The sequence below is a fragment of the Gambusia affinis genome, linkage group LG10 (assembly GCF_019740435.1).
Source record: "Gambusia affinis linkage group LG10, SWU_Gaff_1.0, whole genome shotgun sequence".
NCBI lineage: Eukaryota > Metazoa > Chordata > Actinopteri > Cyprinodontiformes > Poeciliidae > Gambusia > Gambusia affinis.
In genome coordinates, this window is record NC_057877.1 from 7,850,999 (window position 1) to 7,867,347 (window position 16,349).

General features: G+C 39.7%; 1 protein-coding gene across 5 annotated transcripts in view; it reads right to left on the reverse strand.

Annotated features, from left to right (window-relative positions):
- The window catches only part of dab1a (DAB adaptor protein 1a), a 270,399-nt gene that overhangs the window by 67,756 nt on the left and 186,294 nt on the right, over positions 1–16,349 (reverse strand). The window lies entirely within an intron of this gene.

Sequence of the window (16,349 nt, forward strand, 5' to 3'; positions counted from 1 at the left end):
CTCAAGTGCTTAAAAGCCCAGTTAAATATCAACAAACACACAAACCACAAGCACTCAAATGCAGCGCAATCTGTGTCAGGTGTGGGCATTTACTGCAGGGTGACACTGAAAGTGTGAACTTATGACACTTGTAATATATCAGCCAGAAGCTAAAGCGTTTCAAATAGTCCTTTGCAATATTAAGTGGTGACAACATTTTGCCAATATATAGTTCAGTCCTGTTGCCCATCGATCGTTTAACGCTGTGCTGTTTTGGAACAACTCTTTGCAACAGAGAGAGAATCAGCAAGTAAGCTAACAGTCTACATAATAATGAGCCAGAGCAGCTAATGAGGTTAACTTAGATCGCCGACATAAACTCTATTTGGAAAAATTAGGACACTAGTTTCAAATAGAAACATTGAACCTTTTGTAAATGAGGATTTCCAAAACTATTTTCCACAAGGCTGTGGCTAATAATAACTTCACAGAATCTCACTTGCAAAAATCTTAACTATTTCTTCACAGCCAGTGTCAGACTTGCCACCTGATACTGATTTTACAGTAGTATAAGTAAATACAACCCATAAGACTAAAGCTATACTAACTATGGCATATTGATAGACTAAGAGACATTTTCTTTCCCCCCACTGCAATAGTAGTTACAAAAAGAAGCAATAAATCCACTCAAACTGTTACATTTTCACCCAAGGTTTTCAGATCCAGTTATCTTAAAGTTAAAAAACTTCACTCTGATGACATGTTAGCACGTATCTTGTTGTGACGTTTAAGTCTGTGTCACTGCACGCATGACCCGAAGCATCCAGCAGCTCGTGCGGGTGAAATCTGACCAGCACAAGAGTGCGGTAGATTCAGGGGTGGTCGGCCGTCACCTGTCATGGCCGATGGAGCTGAAAACCTGACGAACCTGGTCGGGGCCCCAGCCACTCGTGCAGCTGGGGCCCCACGTTGCTGAGCAAAGACGCAGCAACGTGGGTCAGTGCAGCCGTCACCAGCAGAGAGGCAGCTGTCCAGATGCAGACATTCAAAGTTCGACAAACCGAAGTCCAACTAGTTTTATGTACTGGAGCTGCAGAATTTTTGACACGTATATAAATAGTCGAATTCACTCCTGCATCACATTAGCATATCTGGATTTGAAATGATTCCTCTAAAGGAGGAGGAAACAATTATAAATGTGGCATATACCAATACCGCCTTAAAGCACCACAGAGGAAGCCATATACTGTACCTTGAAAAAGTAGTCCTAATCCCCAAAACTTTTAAACTTGTGTTCACATTCCAGCCACACACTGCAATGCATTTTATGTGGATTTCACGAGACTCAAATTAGTGCATTTGTATTGAGTCTATACTTTGCAGAGAAACCACTTGCTGTAATTTCTGCCTTGTACATGTTGAGAGTGAAAATGTTCCCCTCTTTGCATAAAAGAGGGGAATTCTGTAAACCTTCAAAAAAGGACTAGTTGTGACCAAAGCACTAGACTAAAAGCTTTTGTCATCCAGCTTTTGGCAGATAGAGAGCAAAAAGAGGAAAACGATAAATCATGCAAATGGAAATCATTGAGCTCGTTTTAATTTACTATGCAATTAATTGAATAATTGCTTATTGCGACGGGCCAAGGTATGAATACTTTGTGCATGTATGAATCCTGCACTCAACCGTTTTTGAGTGCATGGTTGTGGTCTTATGTGTCTCTGGGTTGCCCTTTAATGGCCTCACATAGACACCAGTCACAACAAACACGTCTTTTCAATGCACTTTTTGCTGCTTTCCACAGGATAAATACACCAACGCCACCATCAGCATGCAATTAAAACTGGTCACCAGTCGGGACAACAACACGTTGCAACAAAAACGTGAGGCGCTGAGCCGCTTCGGGAGCCCCACATGACTCCCTGCCTGCATGAATGACAAGAGGGAGCCGTCAGCAGAGGCCTCAGTGGGAAAAGGTAAACATACGATCACGCTCACATATACGTCCCCACCCACAATGACATGCCAGGAATAGGATGACAGACACGTGTGCCGAACCCAATCTAACAAAAATACACACACACACCCGCGCACACGCCATCATCATCTTCACCTAACCTATTTACAGACACCAGGCTGTAGATATCAAAGAGCTGCGCTGTCTATGGGGAATTCCTCCTTTTTCATGTTTTAAGGGGAAATAGATGAAAACGAATCTCGTTTTCCCTGCACCTCCCCAGTGTATGCGTGTGCGGGTGTGTGTCTCCTCTGCCTTGTTAATGTGCTAAAATGTAAATCCGTTCCTATTCAGAAGTGTGTGAGGCAGTCTTTTTTTATGCAAAGAGGAAGCAGAAGCTTTGCTGACAGATTGTGGTTATGCCTTTATTAATAAACTCACACTCTGATTCCACCTCTCTGACTCCACCTCTCTGCTACGTCCTTCAGAGCTACGCCACTCACCCCGGTGATTAAAGCAAGCAAAACCCACTTGCTGGGGTTTAAGACTCTAACTGGTGACATAAACAGTGAGGTTTTATCCAGAAGGGGTCTTTTCTTTCTCCTCGTTTCTTAAAGTTATCAATTCAGATGTCCCTTCATTCTGCCACAGACGCCTGCGTGTTACTCATCTTCCTTGACATAAAGCATCTTGTGGAGCCGGAGGTTTGCCTCCACCCCCACTGGGAATTATTCAGTGATTTGTGGCTGCTTGTAGTAAGCAGAAAAGGGCCACGTAAGCAATATGGAAATGGATTTTCATGACCGCCAGAGCACATTATAAACACATACCGGGAGCTGCATCCATGACCAACACTTCCTCGTGCCTTCAGATACACATTAGTACAATTTTATATATTTTGATGGGGTTTTAAAGGGTTTAATTTTATGGTTGAGCAGAGGATGAACGCATGAATGATGGGGGGGAGAGTAATGCGGAGTTAAAATGCTATCACTGCCATTCTGTGGTATTTATTATAATGTTTAAAGTGACAATAAAACAGAAGAAAAATTATTTCTTTTGGCTACAAATCTATCACTCCATAGAGTGATAGTCAGCGCCTCAAACACAAACACTGCTCTATAAATCTGACCGACCACCATCATAAAAGCTACTTCACCAGTCAGTAGTGCAAACTCACCATTAATCAATACACAATAATTTCTAGTCATCATATTTTTAAATGCAGAAAAGTGAACAAATCTGCTCAACAGCTACATGATTAGGCACATCTGTTCAACTGCTTGTTAAGACAAATAGCTCACCAACCAATCACATGGGAGCAACTCTTGGCGACAACGACTTGCTGAAGTTCAAATCTCGCATCCCAGTTGGGAAGAAAGTGGATTTAAGGGGCTTTGAATGTGGCATGCTTGTTGCGACCAGACATGACGGTTTTAGTAGTTCAGAAACTGTTGATCCAAGTGCCTCCCAGATACACACAGAATGGTCTGAAAAGAAACAAATACCCAAAGAGCAGCAGATCTGTGAGCAAAAATGACTTGTTGATGTCAGAGAAGAATAGGTAATCTGACATGAGATGTAAAGGCAAATGTGGTTCAAATACCTCCTTATTGCAGTCGAGGTATGCAGAATACAATCGCTTATTAAACCAATTTGCACAGGTTTAATAAGAGTGAATAGCAGAAGATCAGAAAAAGAGTTTCCTAATCTTGATTTCAACATTCAGTTTAATTTTTAAATAAAAACTCCACAGATGGGTGGACCCAGTGGTTATGAGTGTGCATCTTCATGCATTGATTTTCAACAACCTCAGATGGAAACTCCAGGCCAGCTTCAACAATGCCAAAACTGAGCTGGCTCACTTCAGCATTTCCATCTCAGGGGGAAATCATTCCTCTAGTGGCTTAAGGGACTTGATTTTTTATATATATATATATAATCTCAAAGCAAAAATTTGATGCTTTATTTTTTTCACCCAAAACTGCATACTAGCTAGAGGATTATGCATTTTATGTGTGCATGTATTGCATCAGACAACATGCTTCCGTTTGAAAAGAACAACAATCCCAGGAAAACAACCGCAATTCTGATTGTAGGAATTGTTTAGTGAAAATGTTCCAATTGTGATAAGAAATCAGATTTATCACGACAACAATAACTTTCAAGTAATGTCTGAAAGTCCCCAATAACCGACTGCATAGTCAGAATGACTTGTACTATTTTCCCCACCGTTGGTGCCATGACAGGATCAATACATTTGAAAATATGATTAAATACATTTAGTGTGTGTAATTTTGTAATATAAAATCCCTATACTTTTACTGCTATCTGCAACTGGGGACCTGATGAAAGCCATTCTAAAAATGATTATGCTTTTTGTAAAATCAACATTTGTGAACATGGATTTTTGACCGCAGTAACATGCAGTTAAAGTCATAAAGCTTCCAATAAAGAAAAACTGCAACGGCCTTGTAAGCGTCTTTTATCATCACTGTCGTTGTTATAACAACAAATATTGAGATGAAACTTTACTGGTGGGAATATTGACCTATTTCAAAGTGATTCACCTAGAGACCTTTAAAATCTTTTCTACTATGGCAAAAAACAAGGCATTATCCTGAACTGTAGAGAAAAAGAAAGTGTCAAAATAGGAGTCAAAATAACTTTAATGATGAAGCAGGCCATTTTTCTAAGCTCTTGTTTTATGCACACATTTTCACAAACGTCCAAATAAAAATTAGGTCCACGCTTTAATTATGCTGACAACATCCTCGTACAAGAAAAGAAATTATGAATTGGTGGACTTTTTCATCTTACAACAGCTGCAAGGAGCTGCCATGGCTTCAGATTAACTGAAGACAAAGTAATACTGTCAAAACACAAACATGTCCTGTATTATAAATGCGCCCACTAGTGTAATCAAAGGTGTTCAGTCGACTTTTTACATAAAGAATCATCTTTCTTTTTAAATTCTGAGAAAAAAACACTGCATTGACTATAGATGGCTGGGAGGAATGTGTGTGTGCATGTGTGCACATTTGTCATGGAGGAAAGAAAGAGGCACAGCTGCTGCTGTTGACTTGAGAAGGAGGCCTCGAGAAAAAAAAGAAAAATCCTGAGAAGATCTGCAACGAGCCACAAGTCTTTCCGATTACTCAATAATCAAGTTATTATTCGATAAAATACGTGTTTGCTGAAATATTCAGCAGCTTTCTCTCTAACAGAGACAGACTGAAAGATTCCCAGGAAATGACAAAAGGAAAAGCAAACAGACTTTTCTGAGGTTACCTGTTGCATTCATCCTGAGCCGTCAGTAAAAGCGTCCTGCTCGTCAGGAGAAGCAGTCGTTCCAAATTTTGCGCACTGTGATAGTTGCCAGGTAAAAATATCCACTCAACATGATTTAGATCCCTCACGGCCCCTCTAAAGCCCCCTCACTGAGACCTAAATGAGTGATGAATTCGCCCCATCTGTGGAGAGGAGGAGAAAATACGAGGACTCTGATGCATAAAAATAGAGCCAGAGTCTACCAGAGCACAAGACTGAGACTTAATGAGGGATGCAATCATCAATTATACAAAACACTTAATCATGACTGCTGCACAGCACTGCTGCACGAAAACACACATGCACACACAAAACAAACACACACCACGTCTTATAAAAGCATGGAGAAAGCAAAGATCATGGATTTTGAGCAATAACTGGAAAAAAAAGTTCCTTTATCTCTTAAACTTTGATTTTGTCGCCCATTTCAAATAAACACAACCAGACTTCTAAAAACACAAACATAATGCTCCTCTGTCACTTCAGTGTGTGTACATGTTATTAATCAAAGGTAAGACACATCAATACAAGACACACATACAATGATGACCACTTGCCTTTCAGAGATGATGTTTTTTTTGTTTTTTTACCCGTTTGCTGTCACAATAGGCCGAACCCATTGAGATATTGAGTCCACTAGACTACTGGAGCTCTGCTTTGGCCTCTCCACCGGCTTCACCTTCTGCTCTATGTGCTCACCAGGTAACAGCCACAGGATGCAAACAAAAACATGATTCACCAGGACAGAGCACCATCTTCCACTGCTCCTAGGCAGGCCAGCTCACAGGTTGGCCTGGACAGAGAAAATGATAAACTTATACGGCGCACAGCTTTCTGTAACTAGTAGAAAATGAATGAATATTTACAAGTCAAAGACATGATTAATCGTCTAGCTTGCTCTTCTCTTCCATTACTCTCCACCCCTCATATCTGCTCCATACTTTGGTTTTTAAATGTTCTGCCTCAGATCGGGTACTAAATTACCTCTTCCTGCCATTGACACTTAACTGTGATTTATGTGACAATTTGAATACAACTGGAAAAAAAAAAAGATAACAAAATATTATTTTTAGCCTTTTTAAATCCTAATTTATTATTCGGTATGTTATTAAATTGGCGAATCTCATTAAAATCTGAATCATGCATAAAAATGACATTATTACAATTAGTTTTTGGTTTCAATGCTAAACTATTTAATAAAATAACTTTATATATATATTTAAGGCAGTCAGAGATTGTGCCTGTTGCGCAAAAATTAGTCCTCCGCAGTTATATCCACCAAACTTTAATAATAATTTGGGGATCAGACAGAGAAGATGCACATAAGGATTCAATCTGATCTGGTATGTTTTCTGATTAGTCACAGTGATATAGAGTCTAGCCACATCCTTAAGCTGTAAAACAAACGTCTTCTGGAACGTTACCGCATCGCCTGCCTGCAAAACTAATGATTTTGGGTTACTTTTAACAGTTTTGGTTCTATGAATCATACGTCCTAATAGGGAGTTGTTACTTCCAGTGCAGGTGTGCGAAGCCTGAAACCTGCATAATCTCTGCCTGACCAGCGCAGGAATGTGGCATACAGTATTCCAGAACAGTCAGAGCCATGATACTATGATCTGATACTACTACAGCAGATCATACTCAGCTAGTTAATATGAGCTTCAATACCTGCTAACTAACATGTTATAATAACAGAATAAAGGTGATCCCATACAGGAATAAGAGCAGATATAATCCCACACCATGAAATTTCATGAGCAGCAGGATTCTGCCAGACACCTGGTTTCAACATAAATACATATACATGAGATTTAATAAATTACAGATAAAAACTCTTACTCCTGTGACAAAAATGTAAACTAAGTCTGATGTGTCCACAAATGAAATGTGATCTAATGCAACAACTGAAAGTGTTGTACTCTATACATTTGATTGGACTGGCAACACGGTTACTATACTGACATAATCCTACAAACTCAGTGAGCTCCAGAGCTAAGCTTATAAACTCGGCTTCAGTTTTCTCAAAATCCAAATCGGCAAGTTGTTGGAAATCACCTTTGAAACATACTGTTATCAGAAATCAGGGTTTTCCTCAGTGTATTATAAGCCTGGCGGGCCACCAGGCTTTACCTGTGCCCCCACCAGGCCTAGTACTGTTGATTTATAAGGTTATTATTTATTAGGTTTCTTTTAACGACTGCTTTTCTTAAGACTTTATAGTTGGCCTGGGCAAAGGTATTACAGTCTTCCAAAAATGCATAACTATCAGAGGATTTTTTTCAAATTTTCTGTCAACTTTAAACATTTTTTAACTCAAAAACATGGCGGCCGGCTGGATGACTGCTGTAGACCCTGAGCACCGGAAACCCTGGAAACAATAAAATAAGCACTGCGTCGTAAAATAGAGTCAACAAACGAAGTCTTTCCATATTGTTGTGAAAAAAATAAATAAATAAAATATCCGATGTTAATATCCTGTTTGAAGAACACCATAAAATTTTCCCAACAAAACCTGACGGATTAAATTTTTCTTGTGGCTAACTAAGACTACAGTAGATAATTGAAAACTAATTCAGTGGCCATATAACCATCTCGTCATCATTCTGCCTGTCCTCTTCACTACCCTGCCAACGATTTATTATTTCTCACTCATATTTCTCTAATCCTTCTCTCTATAGTTCCTGTTCTTTGTGAGGCTTCTTTTTTCCTTTATTGTTCTCCCTTCAAATGATTCACCGCTCACACAGCTACTCACACAGATCTCTCCCCATTTTTTTTTACGAAAACTCTTTCATTTCCTTTGGCGCATTTTATGTTATATTGTAAGTGTTTACATTTACCTGCTGAATTAAGACAAGGTTTACACAAATTATTTTGTATGTGTTGTTAAAAAACATGGAAAATTCAACACAAAAATTTCAACCCCTAAGAAAAACAAAACATCTTGTTTTGTTCAACAGATCATTCTAGATTTTCTTCTGCTTGAGATTGTATCTTTAATCTATTGAGCGACTTAAGGTTTCTTTTGGCTCAAATTGACTATTAGAAAAACCCTTAAGCTTTTTTAGTAGTATGTATCTCAATATGCGCTACTAAATAACACCTTTTAAAATATTGCAGCTTTTCTGCCTGTGGGTGTTAGAGCTGTTTCAATCAGATTTATTTGTTGTTGTTTCTGCACAGGCTTTTAGTGGCAAAGAATAAGGCAGTAATCAAGAAGGGGAAGGATTTGATGGCAGCAGAGACGAGACTGAAGTGACTAAGAGAAGCTACAGTTGCTTTAGGGCTAAATCTTGCACAGAGACGGACTAAAACCTCTCGGCTTGCAAGCCACCAGCGATCCCCAACTGCACACCGCACTGACAGCAAGTCGAACCGAGACACAATAAGTAGAAACTCTGTCCAACTGCGCTGCAGGGGAAGGGGCTAAGTTCAAAGCAGCACCTGGGGGAGACTTCCAGAGGGGGTACAAGAGCATCATCTACCCTGCTTTCCCCCTTAATGTCTTCTGCCACAAGTACCCATCAGTCAGTCACAGCTCCTGCTCCTTGCCGGTGTGCCTAACCACCCACACACCCTGTCACACAGTCTCTCGCTGTTCCAGTTAAAACGCAGACAGCCAAACAAAATCAATCTTTACTCAGTCTCTAGCTTTAATAAAGCCTGTTGTTTCTTATTGACTCTGACATGATCAGCTGCCACACAATTTCACATAGAGCTAACCCCGGCTTCAGGTCCATCTCTGTGCCTGTTGCTAACACACACACACACACGCACACGCACACACACACGACCGCACGCCAACACGCACAGACGGCATCGGTAAGCAGCGAGAGCAAACGTCTGACTGAATCATCATGGCACTGTCAGACACACAATTTGCATGCCTTCAATTTTTTTTCTTTTTTTTGTTTGAAACTCTTTGAACTTTCCACACACATATGCGGTACACACGACATGGTAATGTGCAGAAGTCTTGTGCCGCATGAAGAGTCTGAAAAACTTCCCGGAGGTGGAACTTTCTGCCAGTTCTTGAAATAAACCCTTTTAACACCCCGCGGTCTGTTGGGCTGCTGGTCTGTCAGAACTCTCACACAGAGTGGCGGGGCTCTTAGCATTCACTTCCCTGTGGGGATCTGAGTCAATACAAACCTCTTAAAACTCCAAATGCTGTGTGTGTTTCTTCGTATGAGCCCGCTTGTGTGTGTTCCAGATGGGGAAAAATAAGGGGAGGGTGGCTGCCGCAATTCAATAGCAATTTTATCCATCTCTGGTTAGTTATCTACATGATATCGTGTTATCCTGAGAAGCATTAGTTAGAAATCCGTACGCAGGTAGGAGCATAGCATTAGAGTGAAACAGCCTCACAGGTGCACCCATGCGGGCATGCATGTGTGTGTGCTCAAAGTAATCATGGTGTGCTTAGGCAGAGTCCCACCCCGTCAGGGCCCAGCCTCTCAGCGCCATCCATCATAGTGTGGCTGCTAATGATACCAATACATACAGCAGCACACAGCGACTGGAAACCAGGGGAGAGGTGTGTGGAAAGGGAAGAAAAAATGAGGAGCACAGAGGATGAGGGGGAGAAAAAAAAAAGAGTTTAGAGAAAGGTACAGCAGGTAACTGAAAACATGAGCTGAGAAAAATAAACTCCAGTGTGTAAGGTTTAACATGTTTTAATATTTAGAACGATTACTTGCCATGTCGTGCAACTAGAAATGCACCAAAGAAATAAATAAAAATCAGCCGGTAACCCAAATCAATTATTTTAAGCACGAGCAGCCTTCGTCTGTAATTGGCAAGTCAGAGCTATGAAACGGGTGAACACACCACGACAAGCACTTTCAGGTTTTATTGAAAACCCTCTTCTGTGTTGAAGTGCTTACTGAATGAGGAAGACTTAGCAAGCCATCCTCAGTTTCAGGGTTTTAAAAGTCAGACAAAGAATTACATGCTTCCATCGTGTACTGAAAAATGTTTGGAGGGATGATATCAGGAAGCTATCTTTAGTTAGCCAGTTTCATCTCTTTTTCAATTCTGTCTGTCATGGAGCATCCTGAATTAGAAAATGTGAGGCTTTTGGAAATAACAGAGTTAAAGTAAGGGTCTTCTTAATTCATAGGGAAGCGATACTTACAACTGCTACCTATGTCATGCAAGCTTATGCTAAGAAATAAGCCACCAAAGAACTAAAAATGTCAACTCCTGCTTGTTCTGAAACACTAGTCAGATCCTGTTTAGGTGCAAAGCTGTGTAACACTGACAGCTCACGCTCTCTTTTGCTGATAAGAAAAAAAATAATGAACATTTGTAACAGTTTAAGACTCTTTTGAAATCACAATGAAATCACTGCAAAATCAATCAATCGGTATCAGCAACGAAATGTCTGATCTCTGCATCTCTAACGCCAACATCAATATGCATTTGGACAGGAGACACAGAGAGAGAGAGAGAGAAAGAGGAGGAACCCTGGGAGAGGTGTGCAAGGACTGGAAGACCGAACGCAACCAGCATGAAGAGGAAAGGAAATGCACCGTCACAAGCTGAGTAGAAATGTGACGCTGTGACTGGAGTGGGCAATCTGATTTCCTGGTTCTTTACTCCAAGCACACGGCGAATCGCAAGCTCACAAAAACGCACATTGCAAACTAATGAATAAATGCGCTAAAAACTAAGAGTACTCTGAGGGAACTATTTTTGCAATCCTGGAGCAAAGAGCCTGCTGCTACGCCTGGTGACTTTAAACACAATTTCCACACATCAAAAACGATGAGGCACAATTGTGCCATAACATTTGAACATTGAAGTCGTTTCTTTTCATGACTGCCACACTGATTCTGAAAGTCTTCAGTCAGCAAGATGAAGAGAGGATAACATTTAGCAGGAACAGCAGAGAGAGGAGTTAATATTTATAAAACAGCAGCTCTAAAACAAGCTTTTTATCTGCTTGAATGTGGTTAAACATAAAACATGCCTAATTTATATTCAACTCTTGCAAGAGCAGTTACCGAAGAGGAAAAAAACGTGTCAGTATGGGAGTAACTTACAGAAAGAAATGTCTGGGCGGAGGAATTACTTTGAATGTGTTTATTTATTTTTAAAAGCATCTGAAACATAAAATATTAACACTCTTAAATAGGGATTTTGTTACATCATGTTTTAAGAATACAACACATGGACTGTAGTAGCATATTTTTCAGTAATAAAATTCACCCTTACAGAAACATGTTGATCTGGGATAGCAGAGCAACTTTACTGTCAGTGCAAAGCCTTTTAACGCGCCAGAACAAATTATTTAAATTAGTTACATTTGAAAACTGTGGATAAAACAGTTTGGAAGCATTTCAGATATTTAAAACAAAAGAAGAAAAATCCATAATTATCGTCTCTCAGCCATGTTGTTTTGTCCTAGTCCGCAACAAGCAATTGTTTCTCAACAAGTTGAGAATCTACTCTCAATAGTTCTCAATGCCTTTGCAAGATGTAAAGCGTATAGAACAAGGGGCAAACTATCCTTAAAAAAGTCACAAAAATCTGTCAAAATCTTGTTTTAGCTGGAGGTGGCACTGTGTGGGCTGCAGCATCAGATGAACGCTGAAGCGCAACACTACCTTCCTCCCTCTTTATTAAACACCGTTTACTGCTGGGAAGCCAATGACTACAATCACATGTGCAAAAAAGAGAAGTATTATTTTTTTAGTCTCATTAAGAAAACATCTTGATCAACCCAGACCTCCAGTATGAGAGGAAAAACCTGGAGAGGATCTTCACATTATACGCCACAATTTTATATTCGAATTCCTCGAGCAAGATGAGGGCCAGTTGAGGGTTTAAATTAGCCTATCAGATGCCGCCAACAGGGAAAATTCTGAATTACATGCTAATAGACATCAGATTATGATTTATAGCTTGGGGCACCTAACCAGCTTCACTCGCTCCCACACACTGAAGCCTTTTATTCAATGATTACAGAGGACAAAATGATGATGGTAGATCTCAAGAGCAGAGACGGCTTTGGAGAACCTTACCATGTCTTGATGAGAAAAGCATTGGGGGAAAATGACTTCTTATGTGTAAAGCTGAATTTAACAGTGAGATTAAATTATGCGGATATGTCTGAAGTTGTAGTATCTTCTCAAGGGAGAAGGTTGCGGGCGAGGAAGTCCTCTTTCTTCCTCTGCCCTACTTCTTTCTCAGCAGCTCTGCCATCGTCGAGAAATAATGCAAACAGGTGCAGCACCTCTGACCTCAAACTCCCCACCTCAATCTCTTCCTTCGCGATCTCCTCGAACGTCACCGTGAAAAATGTGATTCCACCCGTTTCCTTTGTCTCCCTTCCCCTCCCCACTTCTGTGTTGCTTTCTCTGATTGCTCATCTTTCTTCATTGCTCTGCCTTGCCTCTCTCCCAGGGCTTCCCATCTGTACCGTAACAGGTGTGCTGTGTATAAGACTGATGTGTTTGTTACCTGTAGCGCTGCCTGCAGCCACAGTCTGCATCGAGTATAGCTACTTCTGCCTATCTGGCTCCCGACTTACTCGCTACTGCTCCAGTCTCCTTGTCCTCTTTCCCTGTTGACTGTTTCAGATGCCAACAAGAGAGAAGAAGAGTAGCGGTGGAGTGTTTTAGGGAAGCAGCAAGCAAGCTGTTATGCATTTGTACTGCGTCTGAATGAGCCTTTACCAGCCGTGCTGGGGCGGTGTTTTCAGTTTGGCTAATTAGTCCCACCAGCCTACGAGTGTGCATACACACATTAGGCCATATGGGTGCGTGTATGTGTGTGTATGTGGCCCGATGGCCCATCTTATTAGTCTCACAGGTGAGTGATCAAATGCTCTGCAACACCTGGAAGTGTTCCTCCTTCCATTTCTGAGGATTGTAAATATTCACAGCTATACACACCTCAGTACTTTTCCGGATCAATCCCCACATGCAAACTCCGAAGCTGCATGTCGGGAAACTTTCTGATAGAAAGTCATTATCAGGGAGAATATGTTCCAGAAAGTTAAGTTAAGACCCAAAACGTGAAAGACTAATCACAGCACTGTTTCCCCACATCATGATGACCCTTCTGCCCACAAACGATGAGGGAGGAAAGTGACCTGATATAGCAGGTCATTTTGCCCCTTCGCCATGTCAGTCTTTTGCAGTTCCCAAGCAGATGAATCCTGTTTATATCTGCATTTGTGTGCATACCATTGGATGCTGGATGCCAACCCAGCAGTGACATACTTAATTTCTTCTCTCACAGACATTTAAATGAAGTAAATTTCTGTAATCTACTAAAAATCTACAGTTGAGGCCTGCGATCTTTACAAACCAAAAAAAGCAAAAAACACCATTTTCCTTCAGTCCATCTCAATAATAAAACTAATTTAGAATCACAAATATTACATGACTATTTTATTTCTACTTTTAGGTTTGAAAAAAAAAATGTTTTGAATACATTTTCTTTAAATATTGATATTTTTAATATTTAGACAGATCTAAATATCACTGGTACATTTAGTGTCATTCTGTTGGGAAATTTAAACACAGTTATTCCATGGGGAAAAAAACAGCAAAAACCAGCATTTGTTATAATGATTGTATTAAAAAAAACATTATATGATACTTTATCATATTAGCTGGCAAAGTGGAAAGTAATCTGTGGCCGTGTCAGCCTTATATGAAGGCAGAGCATTAACTAGGGATGCACAAATCAGTCTGCTCCAATTTCCTTAATTTTGGATGATCGTGGTTGGCCGACGCTTAATGTCAAACCAGCCTTATCCACTGATCTTATCTTCCTCCACAAAAATCAGCCACTGTCCCTTTTTGCTCTGTTGTGAGGGAGAGCAAACCAAGTCTGTATAGTTCTATGTTTTTCAGTAAAATAAGAGTGACACAATGAAAGTCATTTGTGACATTATAATACATGACAGTCTCAGTATATATATATGTAGATATATATATATATATATATATATATATATATATATATATATATATATATATATATATATATATATATATATATATATATATGTAGATATATAAATAAATTGGTGTCAGGGTTTTGAAAGTTCAGTGATCAACCAGAAAACTGCAGTCGGTGCACCCCTAGCCTCTACATCAGATATTGTATATCCATCCAATGCTTCATCTTTTAGATAAACAAGCAGGTAAGAAAACAGAAAAACACCACAGAGCTTTCCACTGCAGTCAGTGAATGATTTAGCAATGCTGTTGAAAACATAAGCAGTGGTGCAGCGCCACCTGTTCTCATTCTGTACATTTTCAGTGCAGACATTTCAGAGTAAATATGGAGTCTTTGCAAGAAAAGGAATACTTATGTACAGAGCTAAAATGTAAATCTGAAATAGTAGCAAATGAAAACCAAACAGTATGGATAGCACAGACAAAGTAACTCAGCTGCCTGTAGCACCAAAGAGCCTCAGACTAACAGTTCGGGCCAGGTCAAATGTCTTTAGAAAGCCAGTAGTTGCTATAACATTTCTCCTTATCAAGTCAAAAAGTCATCTTCATAAAAAAAAAGAAGATACACAAAATACTTAATGATATTTGAACCCAAAAGTGACACAAAACTTGTTGGGATTGTTACTTCTGCAACATTTTTCTTTTACTCTTGGTTCCATAACTGCATCAATAAATGTAAACACATTTAAAAATTTGATAAAATGCAGCTGCTGTGTTTTGTTTAGTGCAACAACTGCTCTGCCAATAGAACTGATGGGCTAATGGAGAAACTTTGTCTTTAGAGCAATATTTGTGCTCGTGAAAGACCCATGTCCAGTTCCTTCTCATCAGCATTTTAACCAGCAAACATCACCACAAAACAATGAGCAAGTACAACTACAATTCTCCATTAACTTGGTCTACATGAAGATATTACAACTTGACAAGACAGAGGATGTTTGAAATATAAATTCTTGGTTTCATAAGTTATTACTGACTCTAATAGTGCCAATAAATTTAATGTGGGTGTGTCAGCTGCAGCTTGGAAACATGGCTAACAAGCAAGCACTTTAACCCTTAACCTCAGTGGGGCATATATGTCAGAGTCCTTGCACCAAACAGTGACTTCTGGCTACTCCTAGTGGTCAAAATAGCATTTTAGCTCATTTTTATCTCTCTCTATATATGTGTTTGTGTGTGTGTGTGTGTGTGTGTGTGTGTGTGTGTGTGTGTGTGTGTGTGTGTGCGCGGGTGTGCGTGTGTGTGTGTGTGTTAGGAAGACAAATGATGGTTTGTTTAATATAAAGTCTATAATGACTGTGAGAAAAGTTTCGAGACATAACGATAAAGTAATAATCTCAGGCGACCAAGAATAAGTGGTGGCATCTGCAGCTTCAGAAACACACCTGGGACTGTTTTCATTTTCCTAAATCAATGCTCATTCATGTACCTCAGACTCAGTTTGCAATGGAAGCTTTAATTAATACTCGCTGTGCACAACTAGGTATGCTCGCTAGTTCTCACGAGACGGTTCTCTAATAAATGTTCTCATCAGTACTCGTCATTTCATAATTTATTAGCTTCCTGTTTTAAGCGGTGCTAAGCAGGCTCTGATCTCATTTCCTCACAAGTTGAATATAAATGGCTTGGCTGTCTGTGCTGGAAGCGAGCCGCGTGGAAGAAGATTTTCAAAATAAATTTAAAGAAATAAGTGCAGTTTTCATAGGATTATTTTATCCTTTTGAAAACACAAAGTGCAAAGAAGAACCTCTTTAAAACTCAATACAGCAACAAACCAGCTACTCAAAGGAATGGGCCAATTTTCAGGTTAACTGGCTTTGATAAGAGATGATCAGTTTAGAAAATCTATATTTTTTTTTTTTGTCAGAAAACAACAATCAGTAGTACAGATGTTATGGCTAACTGAAGAGGATTCAAAGTTTACTAGTTTTTTCAGTACCTGTAAGCTGTTTAAAATTAAATTGTACAAAGCACAAAAGTTATAAGTTATGAAGAAAAGGGTTTAAACCAAAGACAAAATGATTACAGAATTCACGTCTCTATGGTTTTCCCATTTTGTCTTAGTATCTTATCACAGCGATTAGCATGATTAGCACGGGATAGG